General features: G+C 36.1%; 1 long non-coding RNA gene across 1 annotated transcript; it reads left to right on the forward strand.

The window, feature by feature from the left end:
- The first annotated feature begins 1949 nt into the window (after positions 1-1949).
- Positions 1950-6364, forward strand: LOC148944820 (uncharacterized). The gene is made up of 3 exons (XR_016142879.1): positions 1950-2000; positions 3981-4114; positions 6136-6364. It is a non-coding gene; the product is annotated as an uncharacterized LOC148944820 (long non-coding RNA).
- The last annotated feature ends 7626 nt before the right edge of the window (positions 6365-13990 follow it).

Consider the following 13990-nt stretch of genomic DNA (forward strand, 5'->3'; position numbering starts at 1 on the left):
AATTAGATATCGTTACAATTTTTTCGTAGCCAAATTCAAGTGCGTAACTTTCTTTTATTTCCGGAATACATTTTTTTTCTCGGTTGTTTATATTTCAAAAGCAGTTTTAAACTCCAAAAGCCTCATCCTAACTTACTATGAGCATAATTCGGGCCTTTATATGTTATTGAACTCCTGTTGTTTCACTTATCAATTAATTCTTTCTCTTTCAGAAACTCATCAGTACAAACGAAATGGAAAATATAGATGTCGAGCGTGCAAGACCTATTTTTCAAATCTGCATAGACTAAAATTTCATGAGACAACTGTAATTCACCTCCAAAACGTGGAGAAAAAAAAATGGTAAGTTGTAATAGTATAACAATGAGAATTTAAGAACCTGAAAAATTTGCCTTATTTTTGAAAAAAGGGGAAAACATCCTTTAAAAGTGACAGAATCTTAATGAAAATCAAACCATCATATTAGGAGTATCAGAAAACCCTACTATAGAGGTTTCAAGCTCCTATCTGGAAAAATGTGGAGTTTTGTATTTTTTACCAGAAGAAAGATCACGGATGCGTGCTTATTTGTTTTTTTTTCAGGAGTAATCGTTTTGATCCAGTGGTCCTAAAATATCGCGAGAGGGCTCATTTGAACGTAAATTAAAAGTTCTAGTGGCGTTTTCAAGTGAAAAAAAAAATCTGAAGGGCAACTAGGCCCCATCCCGCACTCATGTTTTTTTTTTTACCAAAGTCACTTGTTCAAAAATAGCCATTTTGTTGAGCATAGTCGAAAACCTGATAAATATGCCTTTGAGGATGACTTAATCCCGCAAAGTCCCCTGGGGAAGGGCTGCAAGCTATGCAGTTTGCCCATTGTTTACACAGAGTATTGGTTATTGGGAAGTATATTTTGAGGAGGGATTTTTTCTTGTAGGGGGGGGGGGTTCAGAGTTGGGAGTTATGTGGGAGGATATTTTCATGGGGTAAGGGATATTTCTATGAAGGGGGTGCCGGGTTTCCAAAAGACTTGTTTTTTTTTATTATTTAATATAACAATGAGAATCCATATACAGAAGCCTACCACACGCCGGGCCCTGCATAGCCAAACCAAGTCATTATTTAGAATACGATCAGAAATGGAATAAAAAATAAGTGTTTTCAACTAAAAGTAAGGAGCAACATTAAAACTTAAAACGAACTGAAATTGACGCAAATTTTTTGTAGTACTTTCAAAAGAGCTATCTATTCTAATTAAACAGCCTTTTTGATTCAGGGGTCATTCTTAAAGGATTAGAACAAAATTCGAACTTTAGCGTAAAGACCGAGGTATTGATTACGAGGCCATCCCCCTCATATACGTAATAAATTCTGTTCGTTTTAAGTGTTAATGTTACTCCTTACTTTCAGTTGAAAAAACTTGTTTTTTTAAACTATTTAATATAACAATGAGAATCCATATACAGAAGCCTGCCACACGCCAGGCCCTGGGTAGCCAAACCAAGGCACAGCCTCAAAATAGTTTTTTTCTTCTTAAAACTGGCAAATTGACATTTCTGTATATATATATATATATATATATATATATATATATATATATATATATATATATATATATATATATATATATATATATATATATATATATATATATATATAACCGCAGACAATTCGAGCATTTTCCTGATTCTCTTTAAATTGATTACCTTCAATAGCCTATTGCCACCATGTGCCTAGGAGACTCTGATGTAATATGAATAAATCTTATAAACATAAATAGAGACCAAAAATGTACATAATTAATGAACATAAGGGAACATTCTATTATTAAGCAAGAAGATAAAATTCAATGACCTAATTACCAAAGCAACCAATTTACATTTCTATTAAAAAAAGCTAGCTTCATATCCAAAGTTTTAAAACCAAATTAGTTCAAATTTGTCTGTTGAGGTAACACTATCAAGAAATGGAAGAGCTTTTTCTTAAAAAAATTGGACATAAACTATCGCTTATGCAGCTTGGTGAGTCCTTAGTTATTTGCTCAAACTTTTCCTATTTTGCGCTTTTTTTAATTTCCAAAAAATACCACACTAATTTCCGTTCGAATGAGCTATTTCTCGATGTTCTAGGAGTATTGGTTCGATGTGGCATCCGTGATCTTTCTCCTGGTACAAATTCCATATTTTAGCAGACGAGAGCTTGGAACTTCAACATTAAAGTTCCCGGATACGCTCAATATGGGGGTGTAATTGTCATTAAGATTTCTTGACGTTTAGGGGCTGGTTTCCCCTTTTTCAAAAATCAAGACAGTTTTTTCAGGCTCTTTGCTTTTGATGGGTAGCACAATTTCAAATTAAGTAAAACCCATTCGAAGTTTCTACACCTTCTTCTATTCTAAGTGCCCCTGGGTAAAAAAAATACATTCTACCCATAATGCTTATTATTAGGAAGCAGTATTGCACTGCCTATGGTAACTTCTTTTCATATAAAGTTTGAGTTTTAATCCACACTTTCAGTAAAAAAAATATATTTAAATCGCCATTGTAAATGGATCCTCGATTTACCTTTGGTTATGTTAACCCAAGCTATTATAAAAAAAATACCACACTAATTTCCGTTCGAATGAGCTCTTTCCCGATGTTCCAGGGGCATTGGTTCGATTCGGCATCCGTGATCTTTCTTTTGATAAAATTATGTACAATTGAATAATCAAAAAATAAAATCACCATTTTAAATGGACCCTCGATTTACGTGTGGTTATGTTAACCCAAGCTGTTATACCATGCGCTATTACACCTGAACACCCATGATTAAGCTCAAGTACATAATCAAAGTTAATTGAAAACATTAATTGATAGTTAATATATAGCAACTGATAACATTATAACATGCTTAATTACATAACCAAATTACCATGAAAATGAAATCTCGATTTAGGTTACATTCTCCTAAGAGGATCAGACTGAGTTTCATAATTAAACGACTATTGGAAATACATCCTCGATTCGAGTCGGGGTAAAGACGTTATAATTTGGTTAATTACAACTGAAAAGTTTAGAACATGCTTAATAATTTAGCATTCTTAATTATGATGTTGTCTCTTTGTTTTGCAATTTAGGAAAATTTGTTTTTTATTGTTTTTTTTTATCATTCTCTTCCAGTTAATATATTTGTTTATATTTAAGCTGTTGGCAAAAATTGTCGTGTGCATTTTCTTCCTTTTATCTGTAAATTTTAGGTCTAGTAAGATTATTTTAAATGCTCCAGTCATCAACTTTCAACAAAAAATGGGAACATTTGTTCCATGCTCCTATGGAACACAGCCACGCAGTAACACAATTATCAACTTTTTTTAATTTAAAAAGATATACCAAACTAATTCTTGACTTGAATGGCAAACAAGAAATCTTATACTTCAAAGTTGAACAACCTGACAGATTTGGGACATGGGAAATTCCTGGGATGGTCTAAAGGATAGGTTATGAATACATTGGGATGGAGGAGGAGTTTGCGTTGTTGTTTTGGCCTCAGGCGTCTTGTTGCTCCGGCGAGTTTTTTGTAGTAGTAGTATCTTCACAGTTGAATTCAGACAGCAAAGAAAACTTGAGAAAATAAAAAAGAATTTTGTATCTCGATTCTGGCCAGCTCATCCCCCCTTCCGGAGCTTTCTCTCCCCATGGAAGATTCTCCCGGTAGAAAATTAACCTTCCTCCTCCATGAAAAGTATCAATATACTTCTCAATAACAAATATACACATGTTTTGAGTAAACAACGGGAAAATGTCATGACTTACATAATTTTCCCTAGGGTTTATGGGGTGTATTGGCATGCTCAAAGGAATTAGTGTCGGAATTCTTCCTTTTCTCGTTAATGTCCTTCGATGAAAATTACTGTTGCTCGCGAAAACAAATTAATGTTCATTGTTGCTGTTATGGTTAGTGCCTTTAAGTTTTTTTCATTTCCTTTGCCATTTGATTTTTCATTTAGTTTTTTTTTTCAGATGATGAGCCTTTTAGTCGTTTACTGGTCTCCGCTCCACCCAAAGCAAACTACGATCAAATGCGAAACCTTTTTAATGCTTATCCAGGCTTACACTCTTTCTATGTTAAGACTGACAACTTTAAATCACAAAGTGTAAGTTTTCTTCATTATACTTATTCTTTATTCTTTATTTGTATGTAAAATCAAAAATATGTAAGTTTGTAAGCGCTGCTAAGTTCTTTGCGGCATTTAAATTTCTTAAGAAACAATTTGACCCATGAACTTCCTTATTACTCTTGAAAATTTTAGCATTTCCAGAAATAATCCGTGTAAAGTTACAGTGATTTTTTTTATGGTGAAATGGTAGTCAGGGCTGTCAGGGTAAAAATAGGGCAGTCACCGGCTCCATAGCTCCCATGCTACTTTTGTTTTATCCCCCTTTATATGGATAATTTTGATAAAGTTTGTTTTAAGTAACACAGGAGAGGCAATGGAAGAAAAGAGAATCAAATGAGGAGGAAAGACTTTCCTGGACTTAGTTTATGCTGATAATTTAAGTATCCTAGATGAAAGTGTGAGCAAAATGAATGAACTTTAAGTTGTTTTGCGAGTTAAGGGTGCTAAAATAGGTTTGAAAATTAATGTTAAGAAGACTAAGTCGCTAAGGCTAGGAATAAGAGAAGATGAAAAACTGTTTTTAGGTCACAAAAAGATTGATCAGATGGACAGTTTCACTTACCTTGGTAGTATTAATGGTAAAGACGGTTGGAACAGTGAAGATTTCAAAAGTGGAATAGCTAAGGCTCAGGCTGTTATTTTTCACTGTTATTAAAAAGTTTGGAAGAATAGAGGATATGTCTGCAAACCAAGATTAGAATATGGGAAGCTACAGTGACGACTATGGTCAAATATAGCTCTGAAGCATGGGCACTCCCAAAAAGGGATGAAGATTTGCTAGATGTTTTCCAGAGAAATTGCCTTCGGATTGTTTTGGGTACCCGGCTGACTGGCCGTGTTTCAAACAGGAGGCAGTGCGAAATGTGTGGTTCAATCCTGCGTTCTAGGGCTATAATGAGAGAAAGGTTGAGATGGCAAGGGTAAGTTCTGTGGGTGAAAGATTGCCAAAGATTGTCCTTTTTGCCAAACCTTTAGTGCTAAAAGGAAAATAAGTCGTTCGCGTTTGGGGCGATAGGGTGTCATAATAAAGATCTGAGGGAAATGGGAACTTCCTGGGAGGGTGTAAAGAGAAAGGGTTTGAATAGATTGGGCTGAAGGAAGAGCATGCACAGCTGTATTGGCCTTAAGTGGCTTGGTACTGCTGTAGAAGGTATAATCAACAAAAGTTTCGAATTTTGTATTTTTTTTGTCAGAAGCAATATTACGCATGTGGGTTAATTATTTTCTGTTATTTTTTTCTTTGTTTTTCTCATGGGTGATCGAACACTGATCCTAGGAGATTGAGACAGGGATCATTTTGTCGGATATAAAAATTTGTGGTACCCCTTTTTAAGTTACCAAAAATATAATAGGGCACGTAGCCAACCTGACCCCTCCCACGCCTCTTTTTTCCAAATACATCTGATCAAAATTTTGAGACATCCATCTTTCTCAGCATAACCAAAATATCTAATAACTCTGTCTTTGAGGATGAGGTGACCCCCATAGCTTGGGGGAAACGCTCCACCACTTTGGGGGAAACGCTTTGCTCATTGTTTACATACAGTATTGGCTATTGAGAAGTATGAATATATTTTTCCATGGAAAAATCTTTTCATGGAGGACTTTTGCATGGGGGACGGGAATTTTCCATCGATGGGGAGTCGGATTTCCTGGCATAATTTAAAAAAACAATTAGAAATTAAATAAAAAAGTAAGTTTTTTTTTATTTAAAATTAATTAGCATGTTTTTTATATAGAAATATTTAAGCTAGTGTCATTTTAGGACTTAAAAAAAGCTTATTATCCTAGTTAAACATCCCTTGTGGTTCAGGAGTCATTCTTAAATAATTGGGACAGCAAATCAAACTTGAGCGTAAAGAGTTAAGCTCTTAGAAAGGGCCAACCCCCTTAGTATTCGTAGTAATTTCTGCTAGTTTTAAGTTTTAATTAATTGAAAAAGAGTCAAAATTATTTTATTTTTTTTCTCTAAACAAATGTTTTTCTTCCCTTTTCAGAATCAAAGAGTGATGTTTGTTGCAGTGTATGATTCTCTTCTGTCAGCAACATTGGCCAAACAACACTGGCATAGATTTGACTGCAAAGTGTTTAATCAACCTGGCGAGCGACTGATAGTCGAGCATGATCGTGAAGCATGATAGTCGTATTTTAAATTTCAGATTTAAATTTAATCTACCTTTTAAGCTATTTATGGACCCACCAAAATTTTATAATAAATGACCGTTCCGTAAAGATGTGTTTGCAAGTGTTTCCAAAAGCTCAAATCATCCAACATTTCACGTATTCTCCTCAAGATTTGTCTAGGCAACTATTTAGAGCTGGACAGACTCTGGCTGAGCAGTACTAATGCATTATATGGTACTCACGAAATAAGTCAAGCTTTGTTAATTCAAATAAAATAAAATGTGAAGAAAATATAATAGTTTATAAAAAAAAATTAGGCTATATATTTGCACATTAGGGGTAGGGTGGGGGTAAGGCATAGCATATATTAAATACTTAACCTAACCTCGGTACCTTTCCCCCCTCTTAAACCCCAAAAACAATATTTTAAATATTGTAAACGCAATGAGTAACCATATTTTGCGATCCATTTATCTATTGCAAATACCCGTTTGACTGACTGGTTTCATTCAATATTTCCCTTTAAAGTATATAGCGATGAGTACAATATAATGCATAAGTACCGGCTGAGCTTACAGTCCCGCTATTGACCCCTGTCTCAACCCAAATAACAGCAACACGAAGACTATTACTCTTACAGAACAGGATACAGACGATTGGCATTTGCTTAGAAAAGGCGAGGCCTTTTTGCAGGGGTATCAATTTTACATTGGAAGGGGGGCAAATTTACCTTTTTTAAAAGAAAACTATCGAAAAAGGAGAACTTTTTCAAAATCAGGGAGGGGAGACTTTTAGTAGTGTTTACCTTATGAAAATATTAAAAGAGAATGTCAGCGATGTTTTCATAATGTGGGGAGAGGGTGAATTTTCTTATTAAAATACTAGAAATTTTTTTCATAATATAGTGAGGATGTGGAATCGTAAGCTTAACTTGAAAGGAAATATAAAAAGAATAATAAAACTATAAATAGAATTAAGGACATCCTAGACGGTCAATCATTTTTATCAAGTGCCTCTGTCAATCGATTGAAATGTGCTTAACTCGACTTGAAAATCAACCCTTCAATCTTGACCAAAGTTACTCTCACGGCCACATTTTTAGTTTCAGTTCAGAGCCGGGCAGTGATGCCAAACGTGATACAATTGTACCATTTTGGTACATTTCATCTCTACTGGTACAATTTAGTACAATCCCATAAAATATGGTACATTTTACAAAATTAGGGTACAATGTGGTACAATTCAGTATTTTTGTACCTAGGTCTGTATTCTTTGATCTACAAACATTTTATTTCACTCTGATCTGTTCGGCATAGTCAAGATGAGAGACAGACAAGCAGTCATCCTTTTTCCGTAAACAGAAACTTAACTTCCGGTGTCCAAAGGTCAACAAAAACATCTTTCTGTGTATCAACATCAAGTCTTACCGATTGAAAATGAAGCTATAATGACACTTGGATTCGTGATGGTTGAGAATCTAGTTGAATAAAAACAAAAGCCAGCCACCCAAGGTGAATCTCCTCAGTTTGAAATTTTTTTTAATTGAATTTTTATTAAGGAAAAAGGAGCCTGCTGAGATAAATTAAAAGTAAGAAGAAATTTAAAATAAGGCGATCTAGCTCAACTATGTATATATAGCTCAACTATGCCTTTTATATTGGCAGATGTAATGGTTTACGTAAATTCCAAAGATAGACGATAAACGTTTGTACATGGTCTTTATTAAATGACGTGCGAATACACATACAGAGAAAATAAGGTAGCACAAGAACAACTAACTACGATAAATAAAAAATCGCGAAGAAAGAAAGAAAACGAGGACAATTAACAGCCAGTGAAAAAATTGAAAAATTATGCAAATATTTCAGTCAAGACCTCCGCTTGACCGTCCTCAGTGCAGAATAAAACTGATAAAAATATAAAAAGCAAACCTTAAAATAAAAACACCAAACTAAAATTGGATTTAATTCCGCCTTGGCGCAACATGTGTACGAGAATCCACACCATTTCATTTTGTTTGACGAGGCCTCTATCGGTGCCCCCGTTAAAGGTCTCACGCAAGCTTTCAGGGATGCAGTTGAAATAAAAAAGCACATTCACCAAAAGGTATCTCTCAATAGAGACACTGGAGGAATTTTTCTAAGTCCCATTTATGACAAAATTATTAATTCTGATCATTTTTACATACATCCACAAAGTTATATTGTGCAATCGAATAGAGTCTCCGATTATAATCAAACTGGAAAGCGATCAGACTTTAAAATTGCTTTACGCAAAATAAAATTCTGAAATGCCATTTAGACTTGTGTTTTTCATTCAGTTACCCTTTCACCGTTACTAGGAAAGGGTCGTCCAATTTTAGTTTGGTGTTTTTATTTTAAGGTTTGGTTTTTATATTTTTATCAGTTTTATTCTGCACTGAGGACGGTCAAGCGGAGGTCTTGACCAAAATATTTGCATAATTTTTCAATTTTTTCACTGGCTGTTAATTGTCCTCGTTTTCTTTCTTTCTTCGCGATTTTTTATTTATCATGATTAGCCAGTGTGGTCTCAGAAATTATTTACAACTAACTACGACGAAGGTGAAAGATGGACTGCCTTTAGAAGTGAACCAAGAGTATAACTTTTCTGGAACGGAAGTTACAGCTAAGGGTTGTTCGACCCCGCCTGGGACCGCGCCCTTTCCAAAGACTAGCTTTCGTCCCAAGAGCCCCCCCCCTGGACCACTCTCGTTGACACATAAATGACCAAAAATAACTAAGAAATGAGACACCCGGAAAAGATTCTCGAATTGATGTTCTAAATGCTTTACAGATTCTCCCTCCTGTTTTAAGTTAAATTTCCCAAATTTGGCTTATCCCCTTCTAATTAAACCCTCAAACTCTAATTGAATTCAAAAGATTCCCTTCCCAAATTATTCACTTCTCACCTACTAACATTCTACAGCATGAACTAGTAAACAATTACATAATACAAACACTACACAATACTTGCATAAGTAAAAACTTACATAGTATAAACGAACCATACTAACAACAGTAGTCGCAATCTGAATAGATTAACACTTCAGTTTTCTCGGTATACTTTAAAATAGATTTGTTCCCCATACCCCTGAATTTGATGAATAAAAGGAAAGTTGGGATTATGTATAAACTTCGGATTAGGGCAAAAGAAATGACCGAGAAAGGCTAATTAATCCTGAAAATACCAGCGACAAATAAATGAAATTGCATAAAAGTTATACTCTTGGTTCACTTCTAAAGGCAGTCCATCTTTCGCCTTCGTCGTAGCTAGTTGTTCTTGTGCTACCTTATTTTCTCTATGTGTATACTCATGTTATTTAATAAAGACGATGTACCGTTTATCGTCTATCTTTGGAATTTACGTAAACCATTACATCTGCCAATACAAAAAGGGCATACAAATAAGGAACTAAAAGGAGGTTTACAGAGTGGTGACAGCAGAGGTTTACAGAGTGGTGGCAAGCGGTTAAAACTGGTGGAGCATGTATCACTAGTGGAATACCTCCAAGTGACGTTTGAGTGACCGTTATAAGTGCTTACGACATCTTACACTAAATACTGGCAACATATTGAAGAGCTATTTCACCTGCTACCAAAATTGATGTGATATTGAGCTGGAAATACTGCAAAAGAGTGATTAATAAGACATCGAAACGTTACGAGCTATTGAACTTTCTTCTATCCTTAGCGCCTTCTTGAAAAACACCTTCTTTTAAATGAACATTTTTAAATAGGCTGTTACACAATGCCGAACATGGATTTCCTCGTGATAGCCTCTACCTAATAAATCAAATTTCTACAACTGAGAGTCTCCGGTTAATTTCTTCCTTCACTTAGCCATTCTACGTTTGATGTTTTTTTTACCTGATTATATACAGTCAACGTTGATTATATTACAGTCAACCGTCAACGTCCAACCAATGTTTAACATTTTGAATTCGATAATCGAAAATTAATTCTCAATTGTGACTCCATTTGATGCTAGTGTTTTAATTGAGATCAACTGCAATTGAATTTGGGACAGACTATCTTTCGTAAGTGATTTAACATGGCTAAACAACCCAAAAAATTTTATTAGACCCTTTTTGCTAGAAGTGAAGTTTATTGCCCAAAATCTAGCGTCTGTAATTAAAAAAATGGTGTTTAAAACCAATATTTAAATTTTAGAGTAATTGCTTTTTCAAATTTTGATATCAATATGTCAGTTATTATTTCTATATTTGATCCGGCGGAATCTGGATATAACAAAAAGGTTGCTTTTGATTTTGTAAAACAGTGGAGGACAAATGGCATATTTCCATTTCCTTTATTTGACTCCCCTCGGTTATACATTTGTCAAGTTTAAAACGTGGATTACTTGTAGCATATGCCCCAGGCAAAATAGTAGCCAAAATGGTTGCAGAGTTTGTAGGCGTGGCTCAATTTAAGGATGAAAGGGTATATCTATTCTATAGAAGGATGCAAAAATTAGGAAGGTCATGTAGGGCGTCCTTAGAAGCCAGTGATGATGGTGTACTCCTTGAAAGATTTACTCTTAATGTATTCAAGGAGTGGATCAGACCGTCCTACAAACGATATTTGTTAGAGAATAGTGCAGAAATTTTTTTTGTTTAGGTGATGCGTACAAGGTTGCAAAGCAATATGAACAGATAGTGGGGAAAGGAGACACGTCTTTCTTTTCCGATGAATTTCTTTCTGAGCTGACGAGGGTGAAATTTGGAGTCAATGATAAAGGTTTGAATGCACTGCGAGATGGTACTGATGCCTCGCAGGGCGTTTTGGCTACCCATGGAACGGGAGCTGGTTTTGAGGTCCCGTGGGATGGTACTGATGCCTCACGGGAAGGTTTTGTTGTTGCGAAATGGTACTGGTGCCTCGCAGGGTGGGTTGGCTACCCATGGAAAGGGAGCTGGTTTTGAGGTCCCGTGGGATGGTACTGATGCCTCACGTGATGGTTTTTTTGTTGCACTGCGAGATGGTACTGATGCCTCTTAGGTCGGGTTGGCTACCCATGGAAAGGGAGCTGGTTTTGAGTTCCCGTGGGATGGTAATGATGCCTCAAGGGAAATTTTTGTTGATCAACTGCGAGATGGTTCTGATGCCTCGCAGGGCGGTTTGGCTACCCATGGAAAGGGAGCTGGTTTTGAGGTCCCGTGGGATGGTACTGATGCCTCACGGGATGGTTTTGTTGTACTGCGAAATGGTACTGGTGCCTCGCAGGGCGGTTTGGCTACCCATGGAAAGGGAGCTAGTTTTGAGGTCCCGTGGGATTGTAAAGATTGTTGCTAGGCTTACGCAAGTTAGATATAAGTGTATTTAGTGTTTATTACGTTAAGGGTATATTTTTGGTATTTAGTGCATGTTCCACTTAAAGGTTATAGTTGGTATGTGTTGTTTTAAGTACTTGGTTCTGCCTTCTTTTCTATTCAAGGTAGTGGATCACCATGACCAAAAACCTACCAGCCAATGAGAGGCTACTTTGAGGGTCATGGAACCAGAATTCTATGCTTGGGCCTTGGAAGATAAGAAGGGGGAAAAGACAACTTGTGGACAGTTCAGCTTTGAGAACCAACAGTGACAAGTGGTTAGAGGGACACGGCTGGGAGAGTTCGAGCAACCTCCACCTTTCTATAATATACGGTGCGCTGGGAGAGTTTTACAATAACCTCCACATCAACTGCCATCGGAGAGTTCCAGTAACCTCCACTAGTCAACTATAGACGGCAAGCTTGGAGGGCGCATCAGCCACCTCAAAATCAACTATGCCAGCCGGTGCAAGTTGACTATAGCTCGGATTCTCTACGGCTTCAAGAAGACTGTTCACGACTGTACTCTAGTATTGTATTTGTTTATTAGTTTATTAAAGTAGTTTTAGCAACATCTTGACTAGATACGAATCCTGCCTACCACGCCACCCAGGGTCTTTTCCTCGTAGGGACTTGAACACCCCCCACCGGGGACTAATAAGACAGTATTTCTTTAGAAAAATATACCATACTTCACATTAGTGACAGCTGCTTACGGTGTTGTTGACTACTCTTTAGAAACTCCTTTCTAATAATTCATTAAGCTGTCTCTATTTCCTAGCCTTAAATTTAAAACCATGCCGGCCGACTTAGAGGCCCATATTTAAGACCTCGAAGCTAGGCTAGCAGATGCAGAGGCTCGTCTGACCTTGCAGAGAGTTAGTTCTGATATTTACCAACCAACTCCTCCTATGCCTGTTAATTATTCTATAGAACAATGTCCGCCAATTCCTATACTTTCGACTCCAGCCGATATTCATTCCTGGATTTTAACTCTAAAACAAATACAAAAGAGTCAGTCCAAGGGGGACGCCTCAATGGTGTCTCAGGCTATCTGTTACACCAGGGGGGAGATTCAGAGATTTCTGTATAATGTTGATCCGGACAGTATCGAAAATCTTTCAGACCTCGAAAGAACCCTTAAAATAGCCTTTTGCCCAGAAAAAAGTGTAGGACAAAAACTACAAGAAATAGTTAGTAAAAAACAGAAAGAGAACGAATTAGTCTCTCAATTTTATTCTATAATAGTTGGTAAGGCAAAGGATTATTGCAAGTCAGCAAACCAAAACGACGCCAGTAGTCTCATATCAAACATTTTTAAAAGTGGCTTAAAAACTAATATCGTGCGCCGAGTAATGGAACAAGTATCACCAGATTGCGATAATGATGAACTACTAGAACTAGCTAGGAAATTTGAAACAATAGATTTAACATTTTGAAGTCCTAATGAAGTTTTAACTGCAGCAGTCAGCAGTCAAAACATTAACCATGATATGTCACAAAGCCGAACTCCCTCTATGTCAAGATCAACTAGAGGTAATTATTTCAGGAATAATTTTAGTGGTAGAAATGATGCTCGCATAAAATGTTGGAATCTTAGGGGTCTACACAAACATTCTAAATGTAAGGAACCTATAACGTGTATCTGCTGTGGTGAAATAGGTCACAGGTAAAAATTTTTTTTAGATCCAACGTCTATAATTCGATCACAAGCAAACCAAAAAAACTAAATAATTTGAATTTACCAGAGGCCGAGTTGAACATTATGCTAAGTCCTCCGATAAATAATATTTCTTCTGTGAACCATTCTGATTCAGAGATTTGTTATTTGAGTATACCAGAATTACGGTGTCTCATTTCCATTTATGTATGATGTAAAATTGTGCGAATCTATTAAAATTTTAGCATTTATTGACACCGGTTGTCAAAGGTCACTATTATCGGAAAATTTATTCTACAGCCTTCCTGAGCAAATACGAAAGAAAAATAAAACGTCATTTTCAGTTGTAAAATCATTGAGGGGAAATATTTTGCCTGTTTTAGGGAAAATCAAAATTCTTGTTGCTATATCTGACGGAATGAAACAAAGAAAAATTCATTGGGAATTTCTCGTTATTAGTGAGCTTAAATGTCCTCTAAGAGTGGGCAATGATTTCTTAAATTGCTTAGACATGTATTTTGATACCTGTTAAAACCGAATCAGTTTGGGCTTCAATAGTCCATATCAAGAACGTATTTTGGCATTTCTTGCCGGAAACACTCGCAAAGATTGTACAGGAAATGTATATGTAGCTAAACAGATAACCATTTCACCAAACTCTTTTAGAATAATCAAAGTGAAACCGCAATCTAGTAACCAAAGTCCTGTAGCTCATGGGGAATGTCTGATGTTCACGCCT

The sequence above is a fragment of the Artemia sp. Qi Xiang Cuo genome, chromosome 14 (genome assembly GCF_049724085.1).
Source record: "Artemia sp. Qi Xiang Cuo chromosome 14, ASM4972408v1, whole genome shotgun sequence".
Lineage (NCBI taxonomy): Eukaryota > Metazoa > Arthropoda > Branchiopoda > Anostraca > Artemiidae > Artemia > Artemia sp. Qi Xiang Cuo.